At 44.2% G+C, this 14713-nt stretch overlaps 1 long non-coding RNA gene across 3 annotated transcripts in view; it reads right to left on the bottom strand.

Moving 5' to 3' along the window:
- Positions 1-1140: 1140 nt before the first annotated feature.
- Positions 1141-14713, bottom strand: part of LOC113633865 (uncharacterized) — a 300566-nt gene continuing 286993 nt past the window's right edge. For all 3 annotated transcript variants that reach the window (XR_003438390.1, XR_003438392.1, XR_003438394.1), the window contains one exon: positions 1141-1181. This is a non-coding gene — a long non-coding RNA (uncharacterized LOC113633865). The remainder of the gene's footprint in view (positions 1182-14713) is intronic.

Genomic DNA, 14713 nt, shown 5'->3' with positions numbered 1-14713 from the left:
TTGCGGGTCATGAATGCTCCTGTGTTTTAAAAAGGCAGGTGCAGAGTTCCAAATTGTCCTGGTTGCCTTCCGTGGTAGGACTCGCCCACAGACTCTAGAGCAAGGACAGCGTGCTCCTTTGTGGGAACACACTGCACTCTCCACCATCTGCCCGAGGCAGAGGGAAATGGAGACAATGTTCTGTCCTCTGCAGGGACTGGCGCCGCCAGGAAGAGACAGGACAAAAAGATCTGTTCCCCTCAATCCCGAGAGAATGGCTGCTGACAGTTTTCTTCGGGCTTCACTGAAGCCAAGATGAGAAGGAACGTGAGAATTTTAGTAGGAAGGATGGAAGGAAGTAAATACAGAAGCTTAGAAAGAAGTGAGAGCAGAAAGGAGGGAGTTTGATCCGTAACCTGACCTCCATCTCCTTGTGTTTTCAGCAATCGGGACCTAGTACTAGTAAATGTGACTTCCAAGGCAAGTACTAGTGGTCCACCTCTTAATCCAGTTTCCCCTGTTCATTCTTCATGATTCAGCCCAGGTGGCATCTCTTAATCATCTTGGCCAGGTGAGATGGTCCCCTGGATGCTCCCACACTACTCTCTTTCAATGTACTCCCTTCTTTGTATAGCAATGATCTATTTACATGCCAACCTTCCTCAGAAGACTGGGGGGATACATGTTACTACCACCACCATCCTTCGTAAACAGACAAGATGGTTGGAACTCAGAGGAATTAAGTACCTTCCCTAAGGTCCCAGAGCTAGGATGTGGCAGATCCAAGATTTAAACCTGCCTTACCTTGGTCTCATTCCAAAGCTCTTAATTTTCCCCATTTCAAACTGTTTTCTACAATGAATAGATTGTTAAAGCGTCCCTGTAGGAAATGTGTTTTCTCTAAAATGAACCTCAAGCCGGACACTCAAGAGTGGCCCCAAGGGTCTTGGGGCGATGGAATATTCTGCCTTTCAAAGAGAATGATCGTATAATTCACAAGTTTGCCTTTCAATTAACTGAGGACTGTGGCTCTCTATTTAATGTTATTTCTACATAATCTAATTTTGGCTGCAGGTTAATGGACCCGTGGGGAGTTATTGCTACTTCAGTTTCAAAAGCATTCAGCAGCATTCCCAGATTATTGGTTGTTAATGGACTCACCCAGCTGTTTTAACTTTCTCCCAATCCTTCTTGAGGTGACCCTAGAGAAGAGGACAAAAACAGAGACCGTGGGACTCACTTTTAGGACATCGGGACTTGCTGAGCTCTATCCACGTCTGCCAGCCCTGTGGCCACACTTCATTCCAGGTCCGAGAAAACCACAGGCTCATCACCAGACCCTACTTGTCCCATACTATTATTCATGCAAAACATTTACTAAGCACCAACGTACTATGCTGGTACGGCTGGAGACACGGAGATGAATCAAGTATGGAGTGAAGTAAGAATCCCACCTGGTTGGGATAATCACTAAAGCCGCAGCTTCCTTATATGCAGGGTTCATCTGAAGTTTCATCAAGGTGCTCATCATTGCTCATTTGTTCATCCAAGTAATACGGATGCAAAATCTACTGTGCATCAGGTACTTTCCCGATGGTACCTTCTGATGACTCCAGCTTGTAAGAGCTGATGGTCTCATCAGGGATGCAGATAAATTAATAGGTAATGACGGTTCACAGTGACAAATCAGCAAAGTTGGAAGCAACAGCGGATTATAGGCACATAGAGGATTCATTCCTGTTCAGGATTGAGAAATCAAGCAATCTTCCTAGAGGATCTTAGAGTTTAGTCTGAGTTTAGACTTCCTGAATAGGAGTCAGCGCCGAGACTTAGCAAAGAGGTAGAGGAGGGGCACTGTTTAGTTGGAGGACCAGCATGAGAAGAAACACAGGATGAGGAAGAGTAAGTCAGAGTGGGGAAAGTATGGTGGTTGACGTGGCTAAAGTAGAGCTCAGAGTAAAGATAACCGTAAAGAGGGATGAGGCTGGAGAAAAGAGACCCATGCAGATCATAAAGGTCCTCAGCAGCCTGCAGAAGAGATCAGACTTCATCCTGTAGATGATGAAGGTGTGTAGATGTTCTCTTAGGTGAGTGACATGAGCAGATTCGGACTTTTGACAAATCATCCGGCTGCACTACGTAGACTTGATTTGGGCATTGAAAAATGGGAGGCTGGAGGAATTGGATCAAGACAGTGACCAGAGCTACTGAGGAAGCAATCAAGATGAAGAGAAGGGGAACCAATGTGAAGAAAAATTGGGATCAGTGTCAACAGAAAACGTCAGAAGTGAGATGAGTTTCTGTAACTGCAAACATTTGACTTTCAGAAAAGTACAAACTAGAAAGTCAACTTCAGCCCACCTCAAGCCCAGATTTCCACCTTTTGTGAATTAGGAATACCTAAGTTAATGAGGTTTTTCTATACTGGAATACTAGATCAAAGCCATTCTACTCAAGATTTTATAAATTTAATAATATTTGAAGAAGAAAGAGTTTGGGAGTCTAATAGCACAGATGGCTTTGATTGTAGGCTTTGGGGGTGATTCAGGATCCAGTAGGTCATGGAAAAAGTTCCCCAAATGTTGGCAAGGTAAATGAATGGCTTTCATTTTAATGAGAGCCCAAGCTTCATTTTCATAGATTTGTTAAATTATGCTTCACTGGTAGAATATTTAATTTGCTTTAGAAAGGAAAAATATTCTCGGTTCCTCAGAGGCATAGGGGCATAAAGATTGGTGGCCTTTTTCATAGTATTCCACTCCTAAAATGGCTTCAGGTCCACACAGAAGGTACTAGAGGCAGAATGTCTTACACAGTTTTAAAAGTATGAAAAGTCTTCACTCTGGAGAAGGTGATGTGTCACGTTTCCTGAAAATCACACCCCAGCTTTTGTACTGCAAAGGTGTCAGCAGAAGTGGAAGGACACGTTGTCTGGAGGCCAACTGATGGGGTCTGGAACAGCTGTTTGTACCTAACCCAGCTGCACAAGTTCGGGGAGATCACTGAATCTTTGTAGCGTGCCGCCTTATCTGTGAAGTGAAGGTGGTGATGAGAACCCACCTCGCAGGGCAACTGCAAGGCACAAGTCAGAGCGCTCTATCCTTACTTTCAACACTGTTTTGTCACCTGCAAGGCGAGGAGGGTAAATCCTGCCGTGCCTACTTCCCAGGCTGCTGGGAGCTCGAGGGACCCACCTGATCGTGGCTCCCGTTCAGATGCTGAATGCCAAGCGGGCAGGATCTGTAAGCCCTCCTGTCACAGGCTCCTGCCTGGCTCCTACCAGCACTCAAGAGTTGCTAGAATTCAATCTATCAAAAGAAATTTGACTTCTGCCTCGTTCACTTGTAAAATGTGAAATGTGCTGTCTTCGGAAAAGAAAGCAAGCATTGTCGGGGGGAACTGGGGCTGCGGTTTGGAAAGAGACTCTTTCTAGGTCACTTACTGACATCGGTGTTGCCCAGACAGCAGCCTAGGAAGTTCTATAGCCACAGAGTCCCCCAGAGACCCTGCATCGCACCCCTCACCCCCTGCTACTGCCTCACCTCCCCCACTCTTCTGATGCCCTGATCTGGGCCAGTGAGTTGGTAAGAAGAAAGCAGAGGAAAGAGATCAGGTATTGACAACTTGACCATATGTATCTGAAATACCCTCAGGGACAGGGCAGCGGGGTATCGAATAACTGATTGAAAGAAGAACCGCTTCAGCAGTGTCTCTGAAGAGCACAGTCCTCACTGCCCCTGCCCTGGCTCAGCCCTTCGTAACTTCTCACCAGAACTCTTTCAACAGCATCCTGTTCTTTCTCTCTTTCACAACATGCCTGGGTTTTTCCTCCCACACAGGTTTGAAACTTCCACACTTGCCCCGAGCCCTTCCCTTGTAAAGAGTGAAGGCTTTGCAGACCCAATGGCAAATCCCAGCTCTGCCACGCGTCTACCGCTGTCCTCCCCTGAGAGGTTTGTTGCAAAGAGCATAATAATGCAGCTATGACACGGAGTAGCCATCCAAGAAATGAGAGCTCATATTATTTAAAAAGGAAAGTTCCTGACTCCTCAGCCTGGCACTGACGCTTTTCCAGGCTCAGCCTCTTGAATACTTGTCAGGATCCTGCTCTCCAACTCTGAACTACTGTCAACCGAGGTCAGTTCAGGGGCTCAGCATGCTGGGATCTCTGCATAAAAGGGATGAACCTGGGCTTCCCTGGTGGCGCAGTGGTTAAGACTCCTCCTGCCAATGCAGGGGACACGGGTTCGAGCCCTGGTCCCGAAAGATCCCACATGCTGCGGAGCAACTAAGCCCGTGTGCCACAACTGTTGAGCCTGCACTCTAGAGCCCACGAGCCACAACTACTGAGCCCACGTGCCACAACTACTGAAGCCCGCGTGCCTAGAGCCCATGCTCCGCAACAAGAGAAGCCACTGCAATGAGAAGCCCGCGCACTGCAACGGAGAGTAGCCCCGGCTCGCCGCAACTAGAGAGGGCCGGCGCACAGCAACAAAGACCCAACGCAGTCAAAAATAAATAAATTAATTTTAAAAAAAAGAATGAATGGCAGGGGATATGCAGGGCTGTTTTGAGGATTCAGTGATATGTTTGTTATAAAGGTCATGGTCAATAAATAATTCCATCTCTCACCTTAATTTTTCAAGTACTTTTACCTGGATCTAGTCACCATCTTCCCAGAAAAAATGCAAAAGTCTCTCCCGTTAATTATTAGCACACAAAATCCTCTCTCTATTCTGAATTCCCTTTACTTGAAATTCTAGAATACCCAGACTTGCTTTATACAGCCGTCCTATATTTTTTGGGCTTCAGAGATAGTACAGACGAGGTATGAGTCACTCCATCTTGTGACTTAGGGAATATGTCTTAGAAACGGAGTCATAAAATTATAAAGTCATGAAACATTTGGATGGAAGACCAAAGGGAAAAAAATAAAAGTTCTTGGCATATGAATTATCTTGAAACAAATTTGTAATAGGATGTTGAAACTGAAGCCTCTGATAACAGACAAGAAATTCAAAGCCAGATCTCTGGGTTGGGAATTTGCAAAGGAAATGTCAGAAGACCTGTCCCAGAGTTCTAGGACCCTCCTCCTCACTGAGGATTTAAAGGGAGTTAAGGGGAATGGAAGGAGGGAAATTATCGAGGAGCCTTCTTCAGAGATGCCATTGTATTCATGGGTCCCAGCTAAAGTGTGGTAAGAGCCTTCAATGGAATCATTCTAAGAGATTTGAAGTATGTTCCCTGCAGCTGAGGTCTGATTCCCAATCAGGAAATGCAGAGGTTAGAAGAGGGCTAATATGCTGCTTTGGGGGTGGAATTTTGGGAATCCTGCTGTGCAGGGACCCAGTGATTCTTGGAGAAAAGGATGTTGGTGTTCCCATGAGCCGGTGTGGGACTCTTTGCGGTGAGGGAAAGCCAGGGTGGGAATGTTTCCATTCATCAGGCTCCCAGGGCGGGCGGGGGGGGGATTCTATTATCAGCAACCTGGGTTCCTAGGGTCTGAGTTGCTTCTAGCTGGGTTGGGGGAGCCTCAGGGGAAGTTCTCAGTGGTAGGATTTCTGAGAGCCCCAAAATGTCGATACTCCTCCCAGGTCCTGGGGTGCTAGGGCAGCCGATGATAGTGTCATCCAAAGATGCCATCCTATTCTCTTACCTCACCTTCTTCCCCCTCCCATACTGGAGCAGTCAGAAGCTGCTGAGAAGCTGTGGTTTTGGAAATTGTTAAAGCACAAGACAGAGGAATGGAAAAATCAGTCCCAAACTCCCCACCTTTCCCTGCATGGGCTTCCAACCTAAAAAAGTCTGAGCCGGGGGGAGAAGGAAGATTCACTACCAAATCTTGTGTAGACTTTTGGCTAATACCTTTGACTGGGCACTTAATTTCTGAGACTTAAAATGGCTATGGAAATGCCAATTACCTGAGAGTTATCAGAGAGTTATCAGAAAGGTCTTGGACTTAACCTTATTTTCTTCCAAGGGCAGGAGAAGGTGGCCCCGTTGAATACATTTTAAAGAAGTGGTGGGAGAGCAAACCACACGTGCATTTTAACTGCTTCATACGCTGTGCTTGTTCAACCTGCATCTCATAAGGGATTTTCAAGCATCTCTTCGAAACTTCAGGGAAGAAAGATCCTTAAAAATTACTTAAGAATAAGAAATGGCAAACGGATACCAACTGTACAGTGCTCCTCATCATTCACTCAGGATGTACAAAAGTCCCTTGTGTTTCCTTGATTCAGTATCAGCTCTCATCCTTTCCTGTTAAGAACTCTAGTTTGTCAACCTGAAATTCTCATCCAAGAAGGTTTTTAGGAACAGAATCCTCCAGGTTGGGCACTGCAGGGTGAGGAAATCCTGTGTATGACACTTGCATCGCCCACCTTTATTCTGAGCCATTTTTAAGGTTTCTGAGCCCTGTCTATTGCTGTAATCTGGATTTAGCTATACCTCTTGGGTTGCCTCAGTCTAGACGTAAGTCATTTTTCACCACATAAACATCAAAAAAGCAAACCAACACACACACACACAAACACACATGCACAGACATACACACACACACTCCAAACTACCTCCTCCTCTGTCACATCACAAATCAATTCTTAAGACCTGAAAGAGAAAGGTTGTTTGTTTGTTTGTTGCGGTACGCGGGCCTCTCACTGTTTTGGCCTCTCCCGTTGCGGAGCACAGGCTCCGGACGCGCAGGCTCAGTGGCCATGGCTCACGGGCCCAGTCGCTCCATGGCATGTGAGATCCTCCCGGACCAGGGCACGAACCCGTGTCCCCTGCATCGGCAGGCGGACTCTCAACCACTGCGCCACCAGGGAAGCCCTGTTTGTTTGTTTTTAAGTATTATTTCTGAAGGCTATTTAAGATTACAAAGAGTAATAAATCACATATACCAATGCCCAGACCTAAATTTCTTCGTTAAGCATCTTTTTATTTTCTCACATTTTCCTTTCCTAAAGCAGCTGTCATCCCTCTCCATTGGCTGGAACCCTCCTCCCCTTCCATACCCCATCTGCTTACATACCCTGTTCCTAGTTTGACTGAAAAAAGGCTCAGCCTTTAGCCAAGTCCTGACCAGCTGCCCTGGGCTTGCCCTGGGCCACTGAAATTCTCAGGCAATCCCGGGTACATTTGGGTGGTGGGTGTGGTTGGGGGGTGGAGGTGGGGTCACGAGCATCAATACTGCTTAGGTACTTCAGGTGTCTTCCTCTCCTCAGGACGTGACTGCATAGCTCCTCTGACTTTTCCTCTCCTGAGTGTATTTTGCCCCTGTAATCCTGTTCTAGCTGGGCCAAAACTACAGAAGGATTGCTTCCAGCCTCCCATGAAATGGGTCTTCACAGTCATGGAGCCTCCAGAAAGGGAAAGAGCAAATGGGACAGATTCCTTCTAACCTTGAGCTCATAGGCAAATTAGTTCCTGTCATGGTGTACGCCCAAGAAACTGGAGCTTGGTCTTCCTCTTTTTCTGAAAGCAAAATATTGTCCATAATTTTACCAATTCAGTTAAGTGAAAATATTCTTAGTTCCTCAGACTCTGGCCCTGCTAACCAGCTCACATTCTCTCTTTTATCCATCTTCGTTACTGAATACACATGGCGGTTCATAATCGAAAAATGCATGAACGTGCAGAAAGCCAGGGAAGTTATATGATAAAGACATTCATTCCACAAGTGCATCCTAATCCGGGACCTTATTATGGGGGCCAGTGACAAATATTTCTGCAAACTTTCAAGAAAGCCAGAGAACAGGAAAAGTAGAATACATTTGTAGAGGTAAAATTAAATGGTGTTTCATTACCAATGGTAAGCTGAATAAATTCAAATCAGGGGACACCAGTCTTCAAGGATTTCAAAGGTGGCAACAAAATAAAATAAAATAAAAATCTAGATCCGTTAAAAGCACCAAGACACTAAAAAGTCCAGCCGAAAAATAAAACCATCTCCTTTCTCAGCACTGTCAAACTTAATTCTCGTGGAGAAAAGCTGCCACATCTCGCATTCTTCACGAGAGACACATTTTCAAAACACCGTATCACCTAGTTTGTATTACCCAATTTTACTGAGTGACACCCTATTTTGCCACCCCTGCCCACGCAGCCCGTAGAAAGAGGCAATGAAGCATCCTCTGGCTTAAATTGGAGTCAGAACTAATCTTCATCAGGAGAAACCTGCAGGTAATACATGATGGGCCAGGCATGGTGATGGGGCAGGTGGGAGTCCAGGGCATCTGTCTCACCTCCAGTGAGCTGCAAACCCATCCGGAAAACAGAGCATATTGGGGACCATTCTGTCAAGGTTGTCTCTCTAATATCTCCTCAGTCCGTGTCCTCTTTGCCATCCCCACTGCTCCTTGAAACACATACGATACTATTCAGACTCTCTGGTTGGCCCCAAAGGGTAGAAGTAGGAACAGTGGGGAGATTCTCTAGGGAAGAACCTTAAAGCTCAATGGAAGAAACATCATGATTGATATTCGGCTTTGAAAGAGTTTCTACCAAACAAATATTATTTTTTAAGTAATAACTAATTGTTTCCTCTTCCTAAATTAATCATACATGGGTATAAATTGGCAGATGATAAATGCAAAACAGGAAAGAGCAATAAAACACCATTAACTGGAGCTTCTGCAGCCGACGCTGCGGGCTGCCTAACCAATGACAATGTTCCTCCAGTTACCTTCCAGCTGTGCAACCTTGAGCAGGTACGTAGCACCCTGAAACTCAATTTGCTCATCTGTAACATGAAGCATAGCAGCAGGACTTACTCCAACTCTTGAGGAATTCAATGAGATAATAATGCTATAAGGCACCCAGCACAGCGCCCGGCAGGCGGTGAGAACTCAGTCCCTGCTATGCTGTTTCTGTTCTCCACCTGTGGAGGTGTGAGAGTGTTGAACGATTTTGAGTTGCTTGGAAACTGGCTAGTTCTTATTTTCCCTTGCAAGTTAGGATAAGGACTGCTCACCTGGGCCTCATAGCAAAGGAAGCAGCATCATGAATCCTTGGAGAGGCTAGAGGGCTATGGATAGAAGGGAAGTTCAACATGCAAACCATCACTTAAGAAGCCTATTCTGGGAATTTCCTGGTGGTCCAGTGGTTAGGAATGTGTGCTGTCGTTGCTGAGGGCATGGGTTCGATCCCTGGTCAGGAAACTAAGATCCCACAAGCTGCGAGGTACAGCCAAAGGGGGAGGAAAAAAAAAACAAAACCAAGAAGTCTATCCTATTCTAAGTCCTGTTGCTTTTCTCATCTTATTTCTAAGCATTGCTAAAAAGTAACTCAATGCTAGAGCCATTCTTGGGTCTTACCTAAGTCCACCTACTCTGTGATTCTCCATGCATTTGTCTAGACTGTTCCCAGGCCTGGAGAAGTATTCTCCACCACTTGGCTGACCTGCTTCTTCCCCTTCTAGGAGCCTCATTTCTCAGCCCTCTCTGAGTTAGGTGCCCCTTTTCTTACCCTGTAGACTCTCTGCTGGTCCCTATCACAGAATTCTTTCTGCATTTGATTTCTTGTCTCCTCAGTCCCAAGCACATTTCTTGCATATATTGAGTTGTAAATAAATGTTGGTTGAATGACAACATACCCATAAAAAAATAAGGTTAGGGCTTCCCTGGTGGCGCAGTGGTTGAGAGTCCGCCTGCCAATGCAGGGGACACGGGTTCGTGCCCCGGTCCGGGAAGATCCCACATGCCGCAGAGCGGCTGGGCCCGTGAGCCATGGCCGCTGAGCCTGCGCGTCCAGAGCCTGTGCTCCACAACGGGAGAGGCCACAACAGTGAGAGGCCCGCGTACCGCAAAAAAAAAAAAAAAAAAAAAAAAGGTTAAACTCAGTTGTAAGTAAACACTATTCTATGCAGTTGTATACTTGATCTAGCAAAGTTATTTCTATCTTTTTTCTCTGAGATAAACCTGATATGTTTATTACCTCCACCATAATTTTTTTTCTGGGAACCTTCTGCTTTATTGCTGTAAGGAGAATAGACAGCCACCACCTTGCCGGAGTGAAACTGTGCAAAGAAACACAGCATATGCTTAGAAATTGAAAAGCACAATTCATAATTCATGAATTAAAGCAGAACTCGTAATGGAAATCTAGAAGTGAGTGATGATAAAATTACATATTAAAACATGAGTAATGCAATTTAAAAGATACTTAGAGGGAAATATATTGTCTTAAATGTATGTATTGGAAAAAATTAAATCTTAAGAAGCTACATATTTAATACACAAACTAAAAGTAAAGGACCATAGAGTAAACTGAAAGAAACTTTAAAAGATAATCAAGGTAAAATAAAAAATCAATTAAATAGAAAATAAGGACGCTGTAAAGATATTTATTTTTGGAAAGGTAGCTCATTGAAGAGATCCATAAAATAGCTGTCTGACAAGACTGCTCTACAAAAAAGAGAAGACACACATAAGCAATATTTATAACAACAAAGGGAACACAGCTGCAGTTTCAGAGGCATTTTAGCAATCATTAAACAATGCTGTGAAGAGTATTAGGACAATAATTTTAATAACTGAGATGAGATTAATATTTTCAGAAAAATAAAAATTACCAAACTTGACTCAAGAAGAGATAGAAAAACCTGAATTGACCATTCAGTTAATTAAATTTGTGGTCAAAAATCTGCCTACCCTTCCAAAAAAAGCAACAGTACAAGATAATTCCAAGTTTTACCAAACCTAAGAATGAACAATTCTTATCTTATGCAAGCTCTTCTAGAGACTAGAAAGAGGGAAACTAGCTGAGAGAAAAGGGCTAAGAAAAACCTTTTCTTTCTAGATGGACAAATTTGACCGGGTGTTAACCCTGAAATCCTGCTAAAGGTGAAATGTGAGCACTGTTTCCAGGCAATGTAACTTACAGTTAGGGAAGAAGAAAAAAACTCCATGACTGATGAAATGCATCATTCCTGGGAGGACTGTGGATGGGCTATAAATGCCTGGCAGGATGCTGTAATTTGAGCTTCCTGTGTGGGGCAATCTGTAACTGGGTTTGTCCTTTATGGGGATATAGAAGCTATGGCTACGGAGCTGTTACAACTTTGTTGGTTCTTATTTCAGGTGATGGCTCCTAAATCCACCCAGGTGGTCTCTCTCCCTTCACCTGAGCTGTCACTTGGGTGATTTGAGAATAGCCAGTAACTGCTGTGTCAGCTGCTGCGAAGACTCCCACCCAAGAGAGATGTCCTGCTGACAGGTGTGTATGACCCGCAGCCTTCAATGTCACCTGGTGCCAGGTGTAGCCTGTGGACTCAGCCCTAGAACCTAAATGTCTAGTTGAAACTGAGACCACTGTTGGTGGATACTGCAAGACTCAAATCATGGGGCCGGTCTAGACTTGATAACAAATAGATGAAGATAAGAGTGGACAATAAAATTATTGGCAATATCATTTTTGAACAAAGATGCAAACATCCTAATATTAGCAAATTGATTCCAGCAAGGTATTTAAACACACACACACACACACACACACACACACACACACCCTTCTATAAACACTCACAGAAAAAACCAAATGGAAAAATATTAGAAAAATCTATTATCAAATTCTACCTTAATGGATTAAGGAGCAAAACAATTTGTCAAACACTGTTGGCTGACACATCAGCCCTTCCTACCCTTCTCCTAGCTGGCCTCCACTACAATAGTTGCAGCTGTTTTTGCAAACGACCTTCCATGTCGATCAATGAAAGAGAAAGCAAATCCCAGAAATAAAGTCACTTAGATATTGCAACTTTTAAAGTAAATTGGAATTACAAATCAGTGGACAAGAAAGGACTGTCCAATTAATACTACTGAGCAATTGATTAACATATGGAAGGCAATAAAATTAGATTTCGACCTCACGTCATTAATTCCTTCCTTACACAAAAGCAAATTTAACATGAATTAAAGCAAAATGTAAAACTTGTAAAAAATAATAGGAAAATATTATGATATATGGGTTATGATATATGGTTAGGATTTCTTTAATAAGACCAAAACCCCCCAAAACCCCACCATTGCTTATTATAGAAAATATCAATGAATATAGTCATATTTGTGTTTGTAACAAAATGTAGCATACAGCATATTACCATTTATGTAACTTGCAAAAACACACAAGGCAATGTATATGGAAACTTGCACAATGCTTGAAGCAGGCATAGGAAAGTTCATCCCCACAGCAAGTTGACGACAGTATGTGCTCTTGGGGAGGGGCAGCGATCAGAAGCTGTAAGAAGAGAACCTCAACTCTACTTTTGATGCCTTCATATTTTTTAAAAAGCTTTAAGGCAAACAGGACAAAATATTAACCTCTGTTGATTCTCAGTGGTGGGTCGTGGTTACTTGTCATAATAATACTGTCTATAATTTTTTCCATATTTGAACATTTCTACCATAAAAAATAATACAGTAAAATGCCTGTCTCTCCATTGTATCCTAATTCCCCATGACAACCTGGATGAAGTCCAAACAACATAACAAGGGCCAGAAAGAAGATCCTCTGAAGAAGATGCCCTATCTCCTCACTGCCTTATACTCAATCCTCAGGCCATGGGGAGCTATTTGTTGCTATACCACACAGGCACATGTACACACACCTATGTGCATGGACACATATACACGCCCACTCAGTCACATAGCCCTGCTTCTTGACTCCAAGCCTTTGCCATATTGTCCCTTCCATGTGGACTCTTCTTCTATCTCTGTCAGTTAATTCTTAACCATCCTTAAAGAACCTCACCTGGGGCCATCTTGTCTTGAAGCCTCCCTTGATCCCTTGAAGCCAGTTCTCGCGGCTCCCACAATGTGTGCCTGTCTCTGTCACTGTACCCATGTCCCTGTACTCGCTCTATGTTGCCTGTCACCCAGTAGATTGCCAGACCTTGAGTCCAGTGAATGGATCTTATTTGCCATAATGTTTTTAGTACCTAGAATAGCGCTGGGCATTTAGTGGGCATCCACTAGGTGTCCCTTGATCGAAGAGTGGGCCCACTGCATGTGGACAGCCAGGAAAAGTTGACTAAGTATGTAAATACCCCAAGATGTTGATTTTTTCCTGGAGTATATAACTGGAGGTCTTACTGTGATACTAGCATTTGGGCAACTCTTTAGTGTGGGTCACGGATACTGTATCAGATTTGGGGAGAGACAATATTGTGTTCTAACCCCCTTTCTTCTCATCACTAAATATAGGACTTTGACCAAGTCACAGTTTAGCTTCTTGGACCTCAGAAAATTGGGGATAATAGTACCATCCTGGGGAGTTATTGTAAGGGTTCTATGAGATATAATATGTGTAAGCTTGTTGCATCTTGTAAATATGTTATAAACCATTCAACTAGGCATGGCTGATGTTTAATACAGGCTGACGAATGGAGAGAAAGTCTAAAGATGAGGGAAGGTCTGGGAAGAAGAGATTAAAGAGATGGATTCTGAGTAATTGTGTGAAAAGAAAGATGTTCATAGTGGAGAAAAAACCCGAAGGATTTCCAGACCCAGAAAAGGGCATTTATGTAAGTCGGCTTGGTAGGAGCCAAGGGCCTTACACAGATTTAATTGTCTGTTCTCCAGTTCTGAGCACATTTGTAAGCAGCTTTGTCCCTGGGAGGGGACAGGAGGCAAAGAATGGCTGTGAAGGCTATGCTAGATTCTAGGGGTGGTGGGAAAACACCTGCTGAAGCCAGAGTGAGGAAAGTGTGGGGTTATGCACAGGCAGTAGTCTGTACTGCAATGAGAGCCAGCTTTGACATGGAGCACGGGAGCTTTCCAAACCTCAGTTCTTCATAAAATGGAAATAAACCGCATCCTGTGGCCACTGTGAGGATTAGAGACATGTTTAAGGAACCAAGCACAGCGTCTGGCCCTGGTGGAAGTTTAATAATTGGTACCTGTTTGAAATATTACTGCTATTGCCATGGTGCATTTGGACAGCAGGTTGAAACAGCACGGTTTCAATGTTTCTGAGTCCCATCTACTTCAAAAATTTTCAACCCCAAATGTAGCCTGTCCCAGCGCTTGAACTCTTAAGAGGTGAAGCACTTTACAACCATTAGTGGGACTCAGAATTCTTACAGAGATTTTTTTAAAAGTACAGCTGATAGAGCCCATCCAGCCCTACTAAACTAGAGTCTCTGGAGTGGAACTTTTTCTAACCTCGTAACAAAGGTAATTGCAGTACACAGCCAGGGCTGAGAACCAGTGCAGGGAACCAGTGGACTGAAGCACTGCATTTCCAGCTTCCCCTGTTGGAAGGTGAATGTCACCTAGGAAAGGTGAAAATTAAGGCACAGCCAGCCTTTCACACCTAGAGTCCAGTCAGTCATTGGTAGGAAAATTTGTTGTCAGTCAAGTAAACCAGGAGGAGATTCCTGAGATGTGTTAGAGGGAATATGGAAGCTGACACATCCTCTTCTATAAAATGAAGTCACGTTTCACAGAGTTGTTGATAGATTGAGTTACATGAGATGCAGTTGCTCAATATATCCATTCTGCTTTCAGAGGATGGGTGAGGTAGGAGGGCTGGGAAGAGAGTGCAGGCAGGACACCCTCCTGGACGGTGGGTGGGCCTGGCCTGTCTTCTGTAGGTGGGAGATTTGTACAGCAGGTTCATGATACAGGCGTGTTATGGAGAGGAGTGCCCTGGAGCCTGAGTGGTGGGGAGAAAGGCAGAAAAAAGGCATAGAAAGATGAGGCAGCCTTACATCAAAGACAGAACCTGCCCTTCA

The sequence above is a fragment of the Aethalodelphis obliquidens genome, unplaced genomic scaffold (genome assembly GCF_003676395.1).
Source record: "Aethalodelphis obliquidens isolate GAN/ISIS:26980383/991018 unplaced genomic scaffold, ASM367639v1 scaffold41, whole genome shotgun sequence".
Taxonomy (NCBI): domain Eukaryota; kingdom Metazoa; phylum Chordata; class Mammalia; order Artiodactyla; family Delphinidae; genus Aethalodelphis; species Aethalodelphis obliquidens.
The sequence above is the reverse complement of the archived record's forward strand: the minus strand, read 5'-3'. Positions and strand labels throughout refer to the sequence as shown.